Here is a 19,861-nt window from a genome sequence, read left to right on the forward strand (position 1 = left end):
TTTTCTTCTTCTTTTTCTACTTCTTCTTTTGAAGCCAAGTGTGAGCTGTGGGTGGAAAGGTTTGATACAGTTCTTCTGTGTTCTCAGGGGCCTGGCTGACAGACTGCTCAAGAAAAATTCCACCCAAATGCCTGGTGTACCGGGAAGAGGCAAACAGCTGGAGGGATGATAGAGAAGATATGACTTAACCCACTGAATTGTGTCACAGGCTTACTTAAAGCTGCATCACAAATAGTGGTTTTTGATTGTTTCCTCTTCCTAGAATGAAATGTCTTCAGAAGCCTTTTCAGATTACTTTAAATTATTTGTAAGTTTAGGCAAAACCATCTTTCTTAAGAGCCATTCACTTAAAAACATTTTTTTAAATTTTTAAAACATTTTATTGAAATATAGTTGATTTACAATGTTATGTTAATATCTTCTGTACAGCAAAGTGATTCAGTTACACATATATGTATTCTTTTCCATATTCTTTTCCATTGTGGCTTGTCACGGGATATTGAATATAGTTCCCTGTGCTGTACAGTAGGAGCCATTCACTTTTAAAAAGTGGATATGGTTCTCAAGTTATGTGCCAGCTTGGTGTTGAATAGCATTTTCTAGTATTCTTCAAGGACTTTATGAGTGAAAAGAATGACCTGTAGTTACTTTGTGATGATGATCATGATGATTATTATTATTTTGCGATACGCGGGCCTCTCACTGCTGCGGCCTCTCCCGCTGCGGAGCAAAGGCTCCGGACACGCAGGCTCAGCGGCCATGGCTCACGGGCCCAGCCGCTCCGCGGCATGTGGGATCTTCCCGGACCGGGGCATGAACCCGTGTCCCCTGCATCGGCAGGCGGACTCTCAACCACTGCGCCACCAGGGAAGCCCTGTGATTATTATTAACCTGCTTAAAATTTGCCTTTTGCAAAGCCCTTAGAGACACACGTACACTTTGAAAGAAATAAATGATTGTTTATTTTGGGTCATGAATTAGACCTATTGTGCACAGAGTTGGGCCTAAACAAACCTGGGCCTGGTTCCTGCCCTGGAGGCATTTGCCCTCTGGGTGTGAAGGCCAGATTAGGCCTGAGGCCCACCTGTCAGCCACACACTCTTCCTCAGATGTCTCAGTACCCTTGATAATATTCAACCTTTGTTTACACTCTGCCGGACCTAGATTTGATTTCTGGGGTTGTTGTCCCTGTGGACCTGGGAGGTAACCACCCTCAAGGCTGCCGGTTGTGATTTGCAAGCCGTGCACCCGACTGGCACTTTGCACAGTTATGCAGTGCCCAGCCTGCACATCAACACATGACGGCTCTGAACACTGTGTCTAGATGATTTTTGCAGATCGCCAATCTCATTTATTTTGTATTGGTATCACTGGTTTCATACTCAGAGTTCTGGAGGAGGTCACCGTAACTTTTATCCCCATGGACTAATGCTGTAAGACACAAATGACAGAAAAGAAAAAGCAGAAGTTCATTTTAAATACAAGACAACAATAAGCTACAGATTAGATGACTTGGAAGATGCATTCTCAAACTTCAGAGGTGGAGCCATTATAGTGGAAACATGGTTTAAGTGTCAGAATATTTGGCTTCTACTACGGGTTCAATTTATTAACATGTTGACCCTTGGTGGGGGGCATTATTTAACTTCTTGGAACCTCTAAGAAGGGCCTACCCACTTCCCTGGGCTGTAGGAAGCTCACAAGAGCTGCCGGAGACAGTGGCAGACAGAAATGCTATGGGCACGGGTAAGGCCCAGTCCTCGCTCTGAGTAGGGATGTGGGAGTGGTCTGCGAAGGTGAGTCCTGAGAAGGGATTACATTTTGCATTGGTTGTGCTCAGACTGAAGGAAGGAGCAGTGTTCCTAACCCTCCCTGCCTCCAACACTTAGCACAGAGTGAGGAGCTCCTTGTTTTCGAGATGAATGGGAAAAATAGATGAAACTCACAAATCCAGAGAAAAGTGGAACACACATGGATCCAAGCTCTCAAATTTTCCAAATCAACAAATTTCTTCTTAGAATGCTTACCATGTGCCAGCCATAAATAGGCCCTGAGTGTATAGCCACGCACACAACAGGGCAGTCTTCGCCTTTAAAAGGTGTGCTGTGCTGGCAGAGTGAGAAGACTTGTAAAAAGTGATTAACAATATATGGCATATTATAAGGAGAAACCTAGGTGCATCGTTAGGAGTCTGACAATTGCTAATTTTATGATTATTAAACACGTTGAAATCCATGTGCATAACTTACCTCTAAAAGGAGTTTTTAGAACAAAATGAGAGATTGATAAGATTTGCTAGACTCCTTTTCTCCTGTAAGAGAGGCTTGTTTGTAGATTTTTTTGTGGTGTCTATTTATAGAGACCCAATGCATGATACAAAAAGGACAGATTTTCCCAGAGAACATCTAGCAGCATTATCAGCTTAAAGTTATTTATCTTCGAAGCATTTATTGAACATTTACTAAGTGTAAGGAGATACCAGACCCTGCCGTTAGAAATCACTGCTCAATACAGCCCACTAGACACATGTAGCTACTATGTCCTTGAAATGTAGCTAGTTCAAATCGACATGTGCTATAAATGTAAAACAGACCCTGGATTTTGAAGACTTAATATGTGGAAAATATCTCATTAGTAATTTTTTATATTGATTACATATTGAAATGATAATATTTGGAATACATTAAATATAATCTATTAAGATAAACTTTACCTGTTTCATTTTACTTTTTAAAATGTGGTTACTAGAACATTTACAGTTATTAAGGGTGACTTACATTTGTGTCTTCTATTATCTTTCTGCTGAACAGTGCTGCTTTAGAAGATGATAGACTAGGGAGACAGGCAAGGAAACAAATCATCAGAAGTCACCAGGACAAGTGCTCTAAGGGAAAGAGGTATGAAGCATAGAGGAGGGTGCAGCCCTTTCGCTGGTGTGATCAGAAACAGATTCAAGGGCGGAAGGAACGTAGGCCAGGGAGAGAGAGAAGAATGCATGAGGCAGGGAAGAAAGCGTGGCAGCTTTAGGAAAGCATCTACCTTTAGGGGGACAGAGGAAAAAGCCTCAGGGCAGCAGCAGGAAACTATAGAAATACTGTTTTCAAAGCTTCCCATGACATAGTTAAAATTGTGTGTCTCTTATTTAGAACATTATTATTTGTTTGTCTTGCCATCTGAGTGACAAGACTATTTTTCTTAGAAAAATTACTCGAATAGCATGACTGTATTACCTCAGGCACCCCTAGATGGCACTGTGCTCTAGGACTGAAAAGCCGGCAGGTCAGGAAAAGTGGAGATTTCTTGGCTGTCTCAGTGGCCTAAATTTTTCAAGAGTACCTCTATCATTTTTGAGCATGCGAACCCGATACATACGTGTCTATTTATTTAGACATATATATACCTAATACTGCACTAATACACTATGTCCATCATTAGACATACATATCTTTCCTGCACTCTGGTGGATTGTTTTTGGGTTGCGTGCATCTCCCCAGGGTGTGTTCACGCCACTTTGAAGAACACAGGTCTATTTCATGATTTTTATCTTTATGAAGATGAAAGTAACACCAAAAAAAAAAAAAATCGAAAACAAAAAACATTTTACTACACACGGGTATTAAAATAGGCATTGTAGTTACATGTCAATCCACTTAAAGTACTAAAATTAAAAGACTGAAATGAGAAAAGGTCAAGACTTGGTTGCCTGGAGATCTTTATAGTTTTCCACTTTAAGCCAGACTTGATCTAACATAACTTGATCTAACATATCAGATCTAACATATCTGAGTTAAAACAGCAGACCAAGTACTATGGAATTTTTAGGAGAACACTTTCCTGACTTTTTAGACCAATACTATTTCATTCTTGCCCTGATTTCATAGAATTGACTCTGTAGAAGGAGGTTTTCGTTGTTTTGTAAAATATGATGGACTTTTGGATTTCAGAGAACATGTGATCCTCACTGGTCAGGTGATCCCGCTGGTCATGTGATCCCTGCTGGTCCATTCAGCTGTGGCAGAGGCAGGGGCTGAATTGCAGAGAGATCAACTTGAGACCCACTCCTGTGATTTGGAGGTGACATCAGATTTCAGAGAATAAGGATTATGAAGTAGGCAAAACCCCATATGTATTATTTAGAGAAGGATAATTCCAGGTAATTACATTTGTACAAGATTAATTTTTTCTTTTGGTAAGACATGTGCAGTGTGGTATTGATGCGGAAACTGGATTTAGGAGTTAGTAACCTCCATGATGACCATGATGCTCTTCTAACCAGTGTTGACTTAAAAAAAAGGCACAATGTGAGAGTTGCGAGTTAAGTTTTATTTGGGGCAAAATGAGAACTGCAGCCTGGGAGACAGCATTTCAGATAGCTCTGAGGAATGCTCCAAAAGAGGTAGGGGGGAAGGTCAGTATATATGTGATTTTGGTGAAGGAGGAGTACATGCTATCAAGCACATATTTTTTTTACAGAAGGTTCCTGCTAGTCTCGTGCAGGTTACTGCCAGTCACGAGGAGCAGACGTCACCATGAAGGATTTTGGTGCTTTTCTAGATATGAGGAGATGCAAGAATTGGGCTCATAAAATCAGCTCCTGAAAATATCTAACTATCTGAAGACCTGTTGTGCCAGTTTCTCCCAGAGCACAGAGTGCCTCCTTTCTGCTCTCCACCCTGAACTCCTTTCAGGGGGTGTTGAGAGTAACCAGCTGCAGCAGCACATGATTTAATCCTTGTAGAGGTAGATGGCAAGTGCCAATTTGTAGCTGACACCAGTTTGTTCATCAGTCTGAACTCACTGCAATTCAAACAGGGAACAGGGTTCTTTTCCTCTTGGTGTGGACTCCAACCACGGTCCCTCAAACCTCATATGCTGCCTTGTAGTGACTCTCCGGACACTTGTACTAACTCTGCAGATATTTTTAGGGCATTTAAAAGCCTCAGTTCAATAGAATTTAAATTCTCATTTCCATTCTAAAGTTCCCCTCCCTCCACCCACTGGCCAGGCTGGTGTTTTGGGGTCTGGGAGCAGTGTGTGTGTGTGTGTGTGTGTGAGAGAGAGAGAGAGAGAGAGAGAGGGAGGTTGCCTTCCATGCATACTCCCTCTAAACAGCAAGGATGCTCAAGTTCAGCTACCTCCCATGGTGTGCACTTGGCCCACGGGAAACCCAACATCCCTGTTTAGCCAAACCACACATGGGCCACTCGCCTCTCCCCATCTACCATTTCTGTCCAAGTTACTCTTTCCTGTCTAGGGCAGTAGGGCAGTAGACAGCCAACTGGGAGAGGCACCAGCTCTCCTTCCTGAGGCCCCAAGTTTCCATCCAAGGATTCTCTTGAAGCCTCCCTGGCTTGCTTTCATTCAAGAGGAGAAGAAGCCACCTTCTTCCACCTCCTCCTAGCGTGCTGAGACATGGCCTCCCATCCTGGGCAATTCCATCCACCTACCCCACCCCCCGCCCCGCCCTCCAACCCCCAGGCATTATCATTGAGTACAGAGCATCCTTTATACTTACTAACTCAATCTTTAAACCAACACAATAAGATACTTCTTAGGAAGTGAGGAAACTGAGACACCAAGAGATGAAAGACCTTGTCAAGGTCACACAGCTAGCAGGTGTGAAGACTAGGATTCGGAACTAGACAGTCTGGATTTGAAGCCCAGGATCTTGGGCAGGAAGTTTTCTGAGAAGTGTGTGGCAGGGGTAAGGGCCAAGGTGTGTATATGGTGCTGGACCTGGGCTGGAGGTAACAGAGCTAGGTGACTGTCTCTTACTAAGTCCTAGGAAGTCAGTACCCTGGGTGTTTGTGGCTTTCTTGAGAAGTCTACTCAGCTTTGAATATTTTCTACTTCCAAAACAAGAGGAAGATGATGCCAAGGCACTTGTTGCCTTGAGTCTTTAAAAAAATTCTTCATGTGGTAATATTTTAAAGCAGATCAGCCATGACTACATGATATAAAGAGCCCTAATTTAAAAGAATGCTCGAGCACATGGGACACCTGTCTTTCGTCAACGTCCATGCTGCCACTAGAGTTTTGATGGATGGATTGATTAAGTTGATAGTTTTCTCCTTTTATTTTATTATTATTTTTTAAAAATTGAAGTGTAGTTGATTTATACTATTGTGTTAATTTCATGTGTACCACAAAGTGATTCAGATATATATATATATATATATGTTCTTTTTCAGACTCTTTTCCATTATAGGTTCTTATAAGGTATTGAATATAATTCCCTGTGCTATACAGTAGGTTCTTGTTGGTTATCTACTTTATATATAGTAGTGTGTATTTGTAAATCCCAAATTCCAAATTTATCCCTCCCCCACCCTCTTTCCCCTTTGGTAACTGTAAGTTTGTTTTCTATGTCTGTGTGTCTGTTTCTGTTTTGTAAATAAGTTCATTTGTATCATTTTTTAAGATTCCACATATAAATGATATCATATGATATTTGTCTTTCTCTGTCTGACTTACTTCACCTAGTATGATAATCTCTAGGTCCATCTATGTTGCTGCAAATGGCATTATTTCCTTTTTGTTTATGTCTGAGTAGTATTCCATTGTATGTATGTGCCACATCTTCTTTATCCATTTCTCTGTTGATGGCCATTTAGGTTGCTTCCATGTCTTGGCTATTGTGAATAGTGCTGCTATGAATATTGGGGTGCATGTATCTTTTCAAATTAGAGTTTTCGTCTTTTCTGGATATATGGCCAGGAGTGAGATTGCTGTGTAAGTTGCTAGTGTCATGGTGGGGGTATTTTGAGTGGTCATAGTTTATCAAAGTAAGAAGCAGAATTTAGGGAAGAAAGTAAGCTGAGGACTTACTAAGGCTGAAAAAGTCTATATTTTCTCTCAGTCACAAACCTGGATAAATAATAAAATGTTAGGTTGATAAGTAACAATAATTTCTTTTTTAAAAGTCCTTGTATTAATTACTTGTCTAGTAACTGAAGCACAATTTTGACAACCTTTGGCAATTCACCTTTGGAATGCATTTTCTGTCTGCTTTGGTACTTGGAAGTAGCAGAGGACTTGAATTTATGACCTTCCTCACTGCGCTTTACCGAATGAGTCATTCCTGGTGGGGCGGGGGTGGGGTGGGGGTTTGGGGGGGTTGGTCATGCCAGTTGTCTTCATTAAATCTGGAGAAAGTCACCATCTCTGTGGCTCTGGGGATTAGATTCTGCCATAGTGAGGTGAATGGAGGGTCCTGTGGATAAAATTTAAAATTCAAAACAAGAAGTAATAAAAGGGACGTGATGAGTTACTTTTTGCCCCACAGGAAGGAACTGTCTCAGATCTTGGCTGACCTGATTCTGCTGATGACTCAGCTCCGAAGGGCACCTCATTCCGGAAAGTGAATCAAGTAATGACGGTAAGTTATATATGTAACAGAGAGAGAGGGCTCCCTGGTGCTGTATTTAAGCCAATGTTTTGTCACCCCTTCTGTCTGTGATTCCTCAGATATGACAGTTAGGTCAGCGTAGGGAAATGAGCTTTTCTGATGAGGATGTGATCACCAGGTTAACTTGTTTTGCCTTGATTGTGCCATTTTGAAGATCAAGTTCTTGAACTTCCCAGACTTTGAGTTAAAGAAACATTCAATTTCAGGTTAGCCTTGGGGGTTCCAATGCTGTGACACGACTTCTATTGAAAAATATAAACATCACACCATGTGTGTGACATTAGTATTTTCATGGCTTTGTTCGTAGGTTACATGTGTGTTACATGTTGATGTCTGTAATGACACTAGACCCAGCTCTGCTTCTAGTCATGATCCATTGATATCAATGCATTTCCCCTGTCTTACTGGACTCACTTAGGATCAAAGTTCTAGAATTTTAGTGTTAGTCTTTGACACTTGTAAACTGGGGACAGAACTGAGCTTTAAGGATCAACCAACCTACTAGGCAGCATGTAATCTTCTATATGACAAAATTAAACAGAATATATTCTTTAAATATTTTTTACTGTATTTCTGTGTTCTGCAGAATTTTGGGGGATAAGGCACTGATATTAATGAACAATTTTATTTATATATTGTGTGCATCTGTAAATTATTTAAATGCACTGTGATATTATTCGATAATGCGCATCATAAAACATATACAAACTTATGATTTTTAAAAAGGATGAGGTAAACAAATATAAATTGAAGCTCTGATCTTTTCTTCTTGCCTATCCTGGGGTACATGCTCTCTACTTGGACTCCTTTGCAGAGGTTCACAGACTTACAAGTAGATCCACCTTTTGCATAGCTATGTAAATAGAAACAAAAAACCGATATCATCATTCTGGAAGGAACTTCTCAGAGTCTGCCTGTCCAGCATGTTTTTTAGGCACAATTATGAGGTTATTTCTAAGGTGAAAACTAATTCGACAGTTCTCAAAGTTCTAAATTTTCAAGGAACTAGCTCAGTCATGTAGGAGTCGAGTTATCCCAAATAAGTGGAAAAACCTCAGTGGGTGACGTCACCCTCTGATTCATGCCTCCTCTGTGTGTCCTTCGATCTCCATGGAATCAAAATTCACTTGAGAGACAGTGGTGCCCAGGACCTGGGAAAAATACATCTCCATCCAGGATCCCTGCTCTGTGGCCTGAGTCACAGGCACACAAAACCATGGGGTGGTTAAGGACCCATGTGATACCAAGGTCGGAACCTACTCACGGGAGTAACTTCATTTGTTTCATCTCTGGAATCCCCTATAAGGCCACTTCTAACTGATAGAATGGAAGGGTACATTCAATTTTTCTTCTTCCATGGTAGTTTGCAGAATGGAAGGGTACATTCAATTTTTCTTCTTCCATGGTAGTTTGCAACAAAGCAGAGAATAGCTTGTTCAAATGAGAAAGGGTAGGGCATTTATTTGAATCAATATTGAGAGCCAGAGAAGAAACTCATCTGTGTCTAATATTTCCATTTGCTAGTGGTGTGTCTAAGCCTTGTTACCATAGCTTCTGAGAGCTTTCACCCAGACTTGGATGGGGTTGGGTTCCTCTGGAACGCCATCTCTGCTGGAATGGCCCTCCTTTGGCATCTTTCTCTTCTCCAAGGCTGTTCACGTCTCACTTATCCAGGGAGAATGTTTCTTGATTCCACATTTTTAAAGTCCAGCTCAGAAAATTTCACAGTGTTTTCAAAGATGTCATTTCATTTGATCTTCATAATCCTCCAAGGTGGCTAGACTAGGTGGTTGTTGTCCCCATTTTATGGATAAAGAAACAGTCTCAGGGAGGTTAAATGACCTTTAGTGAGTGGCAGAGCTAGGAGGAGAACGCTGGTCTTCTGACTTCTACCCCAAACAAAAGATAAGAAAAATTATAGCGCAGGAAGTGTATTTTATTATTGCATTAAGCATATCCCAATGAATTCTAGTGTATATTTTATTATATCCCAATATAAATACCTTGGCTGCACCTGTATTCCCTCCTCCCAGCAGAACTAATTATCTTAGTGCTAGAAATTGATTATAAGGAAACAAAGTGTTCAGTGACATCTTAAGAAGGCCCCATTGATTGATTGAAGTGTAGTTGATTTCAAGTGTACAGTTATATATATATATATATATATGTACATATATATATTCTTTTTCTGATTCATTTCCATTATAGGTTATTACAAGATATTGAGTATAGTTTCCTGTGCTATACAGTAGGACATTGTTGTTTATTTTATATAAAGTAGAGTGTATATGTTAATCCCAAACTCCTAGTTTATCCCTCCCCCCTTTTCCCTTTTGGTAACCATATGTTTCTATGTTTCTATGTCTGTGAGTCTGTTTCTGTTTTGTAAATAAGTTCATTTCTATACCAACATCTTCTTTATCATGTATCATTTTGAATTAGAGTTTTCTCCAGATATATGCTCAGGAGTGGGATTGCTGGATCATATGGTAACTATGTTTTTAGTTTTTTAAGGAACCTCCATACTATTCTCCATAGTGGCTTCGTCAGGTTACGTTCCTACCAGCAGTGTCGGAGGGTTTCCTTTTCTCCATACCCTCTCCAGCATTTATTATTTGTAGACTTAAAAAAAATAATACTATCATATTTGCATTTTATGGTTAATTTTTTAATTGAACTATAGTTAATTTACAATGTTGTGTTAGTTTTTGGTATACAGAGAAGTGATTAAGTTATACATATTTATTTTCTCTTTTAGATTCTTTTGCATTATAGTTTATTACAAGATACTGAATGTATTTTGTAGACTTTTTGATGATGGCCATTCTGACTGGTGTGAGGTGATACCTCATTGCAGTTTTGATTTGCATAAGAAGCCCCCTTTTAAATGAAACTCTTGAATTCAGTGTTGCCTTGGAAATGTGTTCTTCACTTCCGGGGACATTTAACTGCCTTGTAGAGGGACCAGAATTTACATTCTCGCCATGGGCTGTCACAGAGATAAAGCTGGCAGCTTAAGAGAGCAGCCAGCTAAGTGAGGTGTGTTAGTCACCAAACAGCTTAAAAGTTCTTGGATCACTTTTCTCTACTTTATTGTTCAGTTTTTGTTTGGGGAAAGTGAACGGTCTACCCTCTTGCTTCCTAACTCAAGATTCCTCCAGCTCTGGCTACTTCGGTGTTTGCCTCTTGGTACCTGGAGCTGCCTCTTTACATTTTGCCTCTTTTTCTCCATCTACTCCCAGGTTTCTGTCTTACTATCTTTCTCTCTCCTTTTATTTCCCTTTGCTTCTTTCTCATTTTCTCTCATATTATCTGTCACTTTGATTTTCTATAAACACATAAGTATCACTAACAGATTACAGATTCTTATAAATGATCAGGGGAAATTTAGAACAGCTTGAGAATTTTCAGATTATTCTCTGTGTATGTACGTGTGACTAAAATTTAGTTTATTTATCGACATGTTATTTTCTTAATCCTAATCCCTAAATGGATCACTGAAATACACTGGAGTCTTGCTCACAGCCACTCTCTTGCATAAGTGCCACGATGGGATCCTTTCCAGAAAACTCTGCCATTCTATATCAGATACATTTGCATAGGTAGTATTAGAATCTTGCAAAAACATGCTCCTTCTGAAATGTGACTGCAGGGGAGATGGAGGCCAGCAGGTGTCAGGCTCACCCAGTAGAGGATCTGAGAATGTTTTCTTGTGGTTTTTTTTTTAAGGTAGTTTGCTTTTTTTGAATGAACTTTTGAAGGACCAAAGTTAGGCTCTTGTTGGTCTTAAAGCAAACTCTGGGTTGGTTGAAAGAGAAAGGAGATCATTTCAAGCCTGTATCACCACATATCCAAAGTGGTATGCTGATTATCATTTAATAGGTGATTCATTTTATTTTCACTTGCCAGGTGATTGATTCATGATAGAGAAGAGAGGTCCCATAGCTGTGCCTTTGGATCCATACAGCAGTGTCCTAGCCCCTGGAGTTTTGGAGTTAGTCATTATCTACACCAACCACACACCCACCCACCCTATTTTCAGATGAGGAGAGAGAGATCTAGAAAAGATTTGTTTAAACACTCACAGGAAGAGGATCAGTCAGGATGAAAATCAAGAGTCAGAGTAGGCGAGTCTTCAACAAGCTTGAATGATGATAAGGCATTATTGGAGTCCAGAGCTCGGGACCATGATATTGACCTTGGGGGTTCTCTGGACTCCAGGCTCTGTTCTCAGTGTCCTCATGTTCAGATCAAGGGGGCAAGAGAAACATCAGACTGGAGAGGGCTGCCCAAACCTGCGCTTGTTCACAGGTGATTACCCTCAGGGTAATCCCCATAGCAACGAGGATGAGCATGATTATGCTGGAGGAGGAAAGCAAGTCTAGGAATGGCCTGTTTGAGGGGGGCTGTTAGGCAGTCAGCTCCCAATGTTGCTTCTCCTCAGGCACCCCAGCTGTTTGAGAGGGGCCTGGGGAGGTTGCTGTTTACATCATCACCTGGAAAGCACTTCTTCTTGTTGGTCTGTGGTTTTAACTGACTAGCAAGCCAGAAATCACCGTGGTTCACTTCTTCTAGTTCCTGAAGATGTCTGAAGTGAAGGACACTCTGCCATTTGCTGGGGGTTCCCTGAACCTGAGCAGACCGCAGAGCTGTGGGCCCAGCTCTGACCCAGGGCCAGACGCCGATGGTGGCTTCTACAAAGGAGAGTGCTTGCCAGCTTTGCTGATGATGTAACTGGCTCAACAGACATGGGAAGCAGCTCAAGGCAGCCTCCCTAAGAGCGACTCTCCCTGTGTTTTCCAAAGTCATGTAGGAATGTCAAATATTTTTTGTTTAAATGTTTGTTTGTTAAATGGAACTGCTCTACAGAGCAGAGGATACAGATAACTTTGAAAGAGGCTGCTAGGTAGGGCTCTAGTCTAGCCAGTTAGTACCAGCTTGGTGGACACGGAGTGTACTGCCTGGATCTTTCTTCAAGGAAGAGCTTGCCGGCCAGCTGTGGGGAGTGCAGTGAGCAGACAGTCCGCACTTGTCACGTGTCCTTGTGTGTCTGCCTCGGCGGCAGAGATGCTTTGCCCTGTCTCCCTCTGTTCAAACAACCCCCTTCCAGTGACTGACATGGCGAAAGGGATGAAAGCCTCGCTGGCCATCTCCTCCCAACCAGCTCTAATGGGCCCGGCTCGCTGAAGCTCCTAGCTAGGAGTTGAAGTTCCCTTTTCCCTTCGCCCAATCCAGCTTTGTGTCCCTTATCCTTCACAGCTGTTGATCCCCAATCCATCTTGCGTCTGTTTTTGGGAAACCCAACCTGCAACAGTTAGCCTATCTCTGACTTGGAAAACATTATGGCTCCATAAAGTAAATGCCTAAAAGTCTTTTGTGATCATTTAATTTTTAATACTATTTACATAAGAAAGGAAAGGATTATTTGCACAAAATCGCAGAAAGAAAAAAAAACATAGTTATTGTGTACTAATACCATAAAAATAGTCAGTTATTATAAATTGACTCTCAACACAGCCCACTTAAACACTTTTTACCATGGGAGGAGAGGTTCCTGAATTCTTGATGTATAAGATGCCACATACTCTGAAGGTTTGCACACCCAGCTTTTTAAAATCTGATTAATGAGTTGCCCTAAATGTCTTCACATATTTCTAGTTGTGCTTTGTGGCTTCATCCACCTTTGGAGCTAGTCTCAAAATACCACAGCATTGCCTCAACCTTGTTGGGGGTGGGGTCAGGCAGATGGGGAAGGGGGCAGGAGAGGAGGAATGAATTGGGTCGGGAGGGCGTCTCTAAGGCAGCAGGCTCCACTCTACAGCCCTTGCAACTTTGTTTCCAGAGTTTGCTGGATCTGTACTTGATCCTTTAATTACCTAATTGGGTGGTATGGAATCTAACCGCTTCCATCAGGAAAAGAAAAAATCTGAAGGAGTAAGTTCCCTCACCTTGAAGGTGCTGCACAGGTTATAAGTAGAGGTCATGGGCCATGTTCATGGTATCGGGAAATTTATTTTTGAGTTGATCATGTGCTAGATATAGTCTAAAAAGTAATATGCATATACCACAAATTGGGTTACGTGAAATCTGAAAAAATTCTAATTTAAAAGGTACAGAGCTATAAAGCAACAATTCTGCCCAAGTCATATTTAGAACTGGTTTTAATATGATACTGTGGGGTGATATCCTTGTTCACATAGGGGCGAGATTGTGCCTGTGTGTTAGGACTTAGATACCATCGTGTTCTTATCTATATTTCAGGAAGCATTCTTATTAGAACCTAGAAGAAAGCAAGTTATATTAAAAAAGATTGAAACATAAGTCCATTTTCAGTATTGAAGAATAATGAAACCCCAAAATATGTATCTTGGAAAATTTAGTGAGAGTAGACAGTTAAAAAGAAAAGAAAAGAAAACAGATGACCAGGAAGAGTTAGTTTTTGTTTCTGGAAATAGGCACTTTTTCTAATAATATATGTATATATTTCTGTCATGAAAATGTGATTTAGGGTTCTCTCAGTAAGTTGTTAAAGCTATTTTGTTTGCTCTGATATGCTTCTCATAAAAATGTCAACGAAATAAAAAGAAGAAAAAGTGACAAACTTCCTATAAAATGGAAATGTCCTTTTTCTCAGTGATGATTTAAAATATTCAAAAATATTTTCTCACAAAGCCACAGATGGAATTGTCTCAGAAATATACATTTTAAATTCTGATACATTTCTGGTGTGTCTAACCCCAAATGGGGTGGTATGTTTAGTGCAAGTGGTGCTGTTTCATGTTTATTCAACTTGGCAGTGCCAACATTTCCTTAGCTGGACATCAGGTTATTAAAGCATCTCTTAAACAAAATAGACTGGCTTCAAAACGAGTGACTCCCACCATGGGTTGGCTGGCTTCTTTGCCGGGTCCATACTATAGAAATCAGAAAACATTTCCTCCCAGCTGGCCTGTCTAGAACAAATACTTTCCCCCCGCTTTCTCATTTCACTCTCTGACCTTTAAAGTGTTTCAGAGGTGCACCCTTCTGGCTTCTTTACTCTGCCATCACTGTTCCTCTCTGCTGGTCTTTGTGTTCTTCCATTCCATCATTTCTGGGGTTTTATTTGCCTTTCTGTATGAATGTTACTTTTGTTTTTTTAATCTACTGGAAAGCCTTCTTATCATGGTCACTTAAAAGCACTGGTGGCACTTTTCAGAGGTCTTGATTGGACTTAATCCACATTTCAACTGCCAGTATTTTAGACTTAAAATGAATGTTATTGATCGGCTTTAGGCTCTCTGAAAGATAGTAGGGCAGAGAGAAAAATGACAGAAGTTTGTGCAATTACCGCATCACAGGAAAATGTTCTTGCTGGGTCACCTGGGGATGTCTAGGCCAGTTTGGAGTTTTTCTTTTCATTGCTTTTCATTTGTTTAATGCTTTGAGTAGCAATGCTCAGAACTTTTAAATTCCCATTAAAAAATGTCCTCATTTTGTCATAAAACTTCAATTAAACCTCTTAATTTATTTTTCTAGATATATTACACTAATGTTCAGAGGAGTCATAAAGAAACTGTAAAGAGACCTCAGTCCTCTGTATTTGCCATCTCCTTGGTAGCGTTCATCAGACATTGTGACTCTCTTCCTAGCAGTAAAATATTGATGTTAAGAAAGAGAATATCACCTGAGAGCCCAAAGAAGCAACATTCTCTTGGGCTTAATTGTCAACTATTTGAACTGTAAGAACAAAACTCAGGGTATGAATGTAACACCTGGAAAGGTCATCATGACCCACTTCAGCACCCCCTCCACGGGTACCTGTCAGTGCGTGACATTGTCCTGGAACCAAGAACTCTCCCTCCCCCCCTGTGTATGTATGCATGCATATGTGTGTTATCTGTATGGACACATGGCTTCATGTGTCCCCTCCCCACCCCACCCCAAGTGGCCTCTAATTATTATCCTCATTTAGTTTTTTTTTTTTTTTAAGATTTATTTTATTTATTTTTGGCTGCGTTGGGTCTTAGTTGCAACACACAGGATCTTTCATTGAGGCATGCGGGCTCTTCGTTGCAGCACATGGACTTCTGTCTAGTAGTAGCGTGCGGGTTTTTCTCTTCTCTAGTTGTGGTGCGTGGGCTCTGTAGTTTGCGGCACGAAGGCTCTCTAGTTGAGGCTCACGAGCTCAGTAGTTGTGGCATGTGGGCCTATTTTCCTGCAGCATGTGGGATCTTAGTTCCCTGACCAGGGGTCAAACCCATGTCCCCTGCATTGCAAGGAGGATTCATTACCACTGGACCACCAGGGAAGTCCCCTCATATAGTTTTAAGCTCATATTATTCCAGATTTGGCCAGTAGAGACCCTTCAAGATGGCTCCTTGTGCCTGCGTCATATTTCCATGATTCTTTGGAGCACATTTTTACCTTCTGGTGTAACAGAATGTTCCAGGCTCATCTTGTAGCTCCAGGATCATCCTTCCCCAGCCCAGCTTTCAGCCACTTCTCCAAGGACCCTGGTTCCTTGTTGTGGGGAGTGGTATTAGAGATCAAGTTCTGCACCTCACCTGTCCTCATTGTTCCTGGAAAGAGCCAAGAAATATACAAGTGCACCCACATGTATAAGTACACATGCACACAAGCACGGGGTCTACACATATACATGGGCACATGTACCTGCACAGACACATACATATACACACGCACCCACACACACAATTATGCGTGCACACATGCATATGTTCTACACACGGGCACATGTACATGCATATATATGTACATGCATATACACACACACACGTATTTTAGGTATCATGGGTCTATGCCAGTATCTCCAATTCCAGTTTACCTTTCTTGCCTTCTCCCATCCCACATTTACGTGTCCCTCCTTTCCCAGTGAGAATCCTGGCTTCCCGAAACATCAGCACACTGACTCATCTGCTCAATCCCGTGTTACATCTGAGATAGTATCAGAATACCTTCACCCACATGTACTACAAAAACAAACCTGCTAGAAAGAGTTCAGGATCTTTCCAGTTCTCCCATCTCCCTGCCCTGCCCGAGATGGAGGACAAGCAGGGCATGTGGTCAAAACTGTTATAAATTATTCAAATTAGGTTTCCCCCTACATTGTGGTTATAATTATTTATAATTATTAATTATAAATATTATCAATTGTAATTAATAATTAATAGATTAGGTGACCAACTTAATTATTTCTGTTTTATTTTTCCCCTGTAATTTTTTTGTAAAGAGAAGTAGATATATGTATGTTTTCTTAGTTCCCTTCCTCTTCTTTCTTTCTTTCTTTTTTTTTTTTTTTGTGGTACGTGGGCCTCTCGCTGTTGTGGCCTCTCCCGTTGCGGAGCACAGGCTCCGGACACGCAGGCTCAGCGGCCATGGCTCACGGGCCCAGCCGCTCCGCGGCATGTGGGATCTTCCCGGACCGGGGCACGAACCCGTGTCCCCTGCATCGGCAGGCGGACTCTCAACCACCGCGCCACCAGGGAAGCCCTCCTCTTCTTTCTTAAACAAAGGTACGGGATATGATGTTTTGTGCTTCGATTTTTCACTTACGAGAGCTTTTGGACCTCATCTCGCATCACTTCCTAGAGTTTCCTCTTTCGTTTCTAGGAGGGGATAGTATTTGTTGTGTGTCTGTGCCAGAGTTTATTCAACCATTTCCTGTGCTTGGACATTTAAGCAGTTTCCAATATTTTGCAGTTACAAATAATGCTGCAATGAATAAATGTGTGCATATATGCTTTTATATTTTTGGAGGATTAGCTTCAAGATAAATTCCTAGAGGTGGGACTGCTGGGTTCAAGGGTAGATGAATATATAATTTTGTTAGCTATGGCCAAATTCTCTTCCATGGGGTTTGTATCATATTGCATTCCCAAGCATAACATACAAAAGTGGGTTTGATGGAGTGGATGGGGGAGGGGGTCATGGGATCACTTTTTGAAAAGCATAGGCTTAGAGGAATGGGACGCCTACATGGGATGTGTACTCGAGGCAGAGACGTGTGCAAGGTGATAGTTACATTATTTTGATGAGGACAAAAGGAAACGCAGGCTTTCCACTACATACAAAACATGAGAGTCACTCAAAGAGCCAGAAGTTTACCACCAGGGTCGTTGGAAGCAAATCCACTTTTTGTAATCTTTCTATCCTTTGGATGCTATTCACAGTTGTTTAGACATGAGATCCTCAGACCTTATAGTCTTATTATTGTTCAGGAAGAGAGGACTCTGAACGACTTATTTTTGTGATAAAACCTCATTTAGGCCACAATGATAGGAAGGATGCTCTGATTTCCTGAGGTTAGAAATGAGATTAAATAAGTAAGTACACTTGTTTAATATGTATTTTACGTTGGACATATTAACATTACTTCCTACATGGCCTCCTACCATCTGCAAATTAGTAATTCTGAAATGTTCTTTCAAAACCAGGGGTCTAAATGGCTGAGCGTGGAAGCAATGATTGGTGCATCTCTCTACCAAGCTTTGCCTTTGTGTATTTGTCTGTAGTGTGCACAGTATATAAGAAACACTTGCTTCCATTTTCTGTGACTGATTAACTGAATCTTCTCATCCACATTAGTTTCCAACTGTCTGTTCCTTTGTTTCACAGAATATAGTCTACTGTGATTCTAATCTCTGTTATGCATGTTCTTTATGAATAAAATTCCAGGCACACAGGCGTATATGTACACATTTTACTACGAGATAGTAAAATCTCAGTGTAGGGGGACCTCATCCCAGTGTGACTTTATGGTTCCCACTCTTTGCAGTTTTAAACTTTTATGTGAACCTGGCATTCTGGATGGGTCATAGCATATATAACAGCCATAGGATAGCTAAACTGGGGGAGGCTTGTTGACAAGGATTTGAATATCTGCCCTCTGGCTTTTTCTTGTCCGTATTTCATAACAAAAAACTAACAAGGATTCATTTTGGTGAAATCTGCCTACTAAATGATGCTTTTACTACATTCATCAGTTAGCATTTGGATTTTGATTAAACCATTTTGCAAGTAATTTCACCCATTATGCAAGTAATTTCACTTTGGTGGCAGTTAAAAGTATATTTTGAAAGGAAAAATATGTTTTGTCATTGAGCACTTTGAGGCTCTCTTCAGTGTATCAAAATCTATGCAAATTGTAATGTGGCCTTTCAACGCACAGGTGAACCCTTGTGATCCCAGCATTTACTACCATATGATACATGAGGTAACCCACACTTCAAAATTGTCAATAAAATAGCAAAGTCAGACTGACATTCTTGAAGTGTGTAACACTGCTATTTGCTTTTCTATCCCTAATTGGATCCATTGTCTCCTTTTTCCCGTTCTACTGCTTAAAACGTTTGCCTCGTTGTTTTATTCATGCTTTAGTCACATCTTTGTCGGCAATTACATTTATTTGATTACTTATCTTCCATGGTGATTCCTGGCATTTGGCTCGTCTTTTTTTGTTTAGCCTCCTTCCTTTTGAAATCCCTACATCTCATTTGTCAGCAACCTCTGATTATCTCAAGGGATCTGGAATTATTCTGAGGTGTCCTTCTACTTCAGATGAGGACCCTGACCTGGGATCTCAAGACCCAGGTGACTTCAGGATGGAGGATGGAGCCGCTGGATGTGTCTTCCCCTATTCAGATGTTTGAATAAAGCTTTTTACTTGTCTTCCTCTCCTAGAAAAACAATTGAATATTTTGCCACTTATATTTTTCTAATATTGTACTTGAGTCATGCTGCCTTAATCATAGTTTAACAAGTTGTTAGAAATTGTTTTAAACAGGACAAAGTAAATCCAACTCCATATAGATTGTCTTTCATTTGCAAATATTAGAATTTGAGTTAAAAATCATATAACTTGAAGCCGTCTACATAAAATGAAGTTGTTGGTATATTAAAAGTGTCCTTCTTTTCAAGTATATTTTATTTTAGTGTATTTTATAAAAACTCCATAGTCAGTGACTCGAAAGTAACCATGAATGTATTTTTCGTTCCTTATATTTTACTGGAAAAAAGTGGTTAAAGTAATTGTATAGATTTTTACCTTATTCTTTGGTGTCCTGTGTAACTAATTATTTGCTTTAGGTACAAATGACCTACTTGCTAAAGACCGTTCATTTTCTGCTGGAATAAAATACCTTTTCAATTTAGTGATTAACTTGGGATGAACATGCATTTGTTTGGGAGGAGAGAGTAAGTAATAATAATTTAATTCATTATGTGTAGTTTTTTCTTTTAAGGCATTTTCCTTTAGGTTAATTTCCTCTAAGGTTAATTCATGCATGGAATCATATCTTTTATTAACCTTCAACAGAACAAGCCTCTCCTCCTAAAATAGTGCTCTATCCTTGAGTAAATGTGCCTATTCTTTATAATACTTTAATTAGAATTTTTAGAAAACAGTGCCTTTTCCTCAAATAAAAGGCCCAGACAGCACTGGATGGCAGAGTG

General features: G+C 40.5%; 1 long non-coding RNA gene across 3 annotated transcripts; it reads left to right on the plus strand.

Annotated features, from left to right (window-relative positions):
- The first annotated feature begins 4,029 nt into the window (after positions 1-4,029).
- LOC137232157 (uncharacterized) lies at positions 4,030-19,535 on the plus strand. 3 transcript variants are annotated; one of them, XR_010946889.1, is made up of 5 exons: positions 7,134-7,199; positions 7,286-7,378; positions 9,851-9,897; positions 16,760-16,923; positions 18,931-19,535. It is a non-coding gene; the product is annotated as an uncharacterized lncRNA (long non-coding RNA). The 3 variants fall into 3 exon arrangements; XR_010946888.1 differs by lacking the exons at positions 7,134-7,199; positions 16,760-16,923 and adding an exon at positions 4,030-4,153; XR_010946887.1 differs by lacking the exon at positions 16,760-16,923.
- Positions 19,536-19,861: the final 326 nt, after the last annotated feature.

This window comes from Pseudorca crassidens, chromosome 10, assembly GCF_039906515.1.
Source record: "Pseudorca crassidens isolate mPseCra1 chromosome 10, mPseCra1.hap1, whole genome shotgun sequence".
Classification (NCBI taxonomy): Eukaryota; Metazoa; Chordata; class Mammalia; order Artiodactyla; family Delphinidae; genus Pseudorca; species Pseudorca crassidens.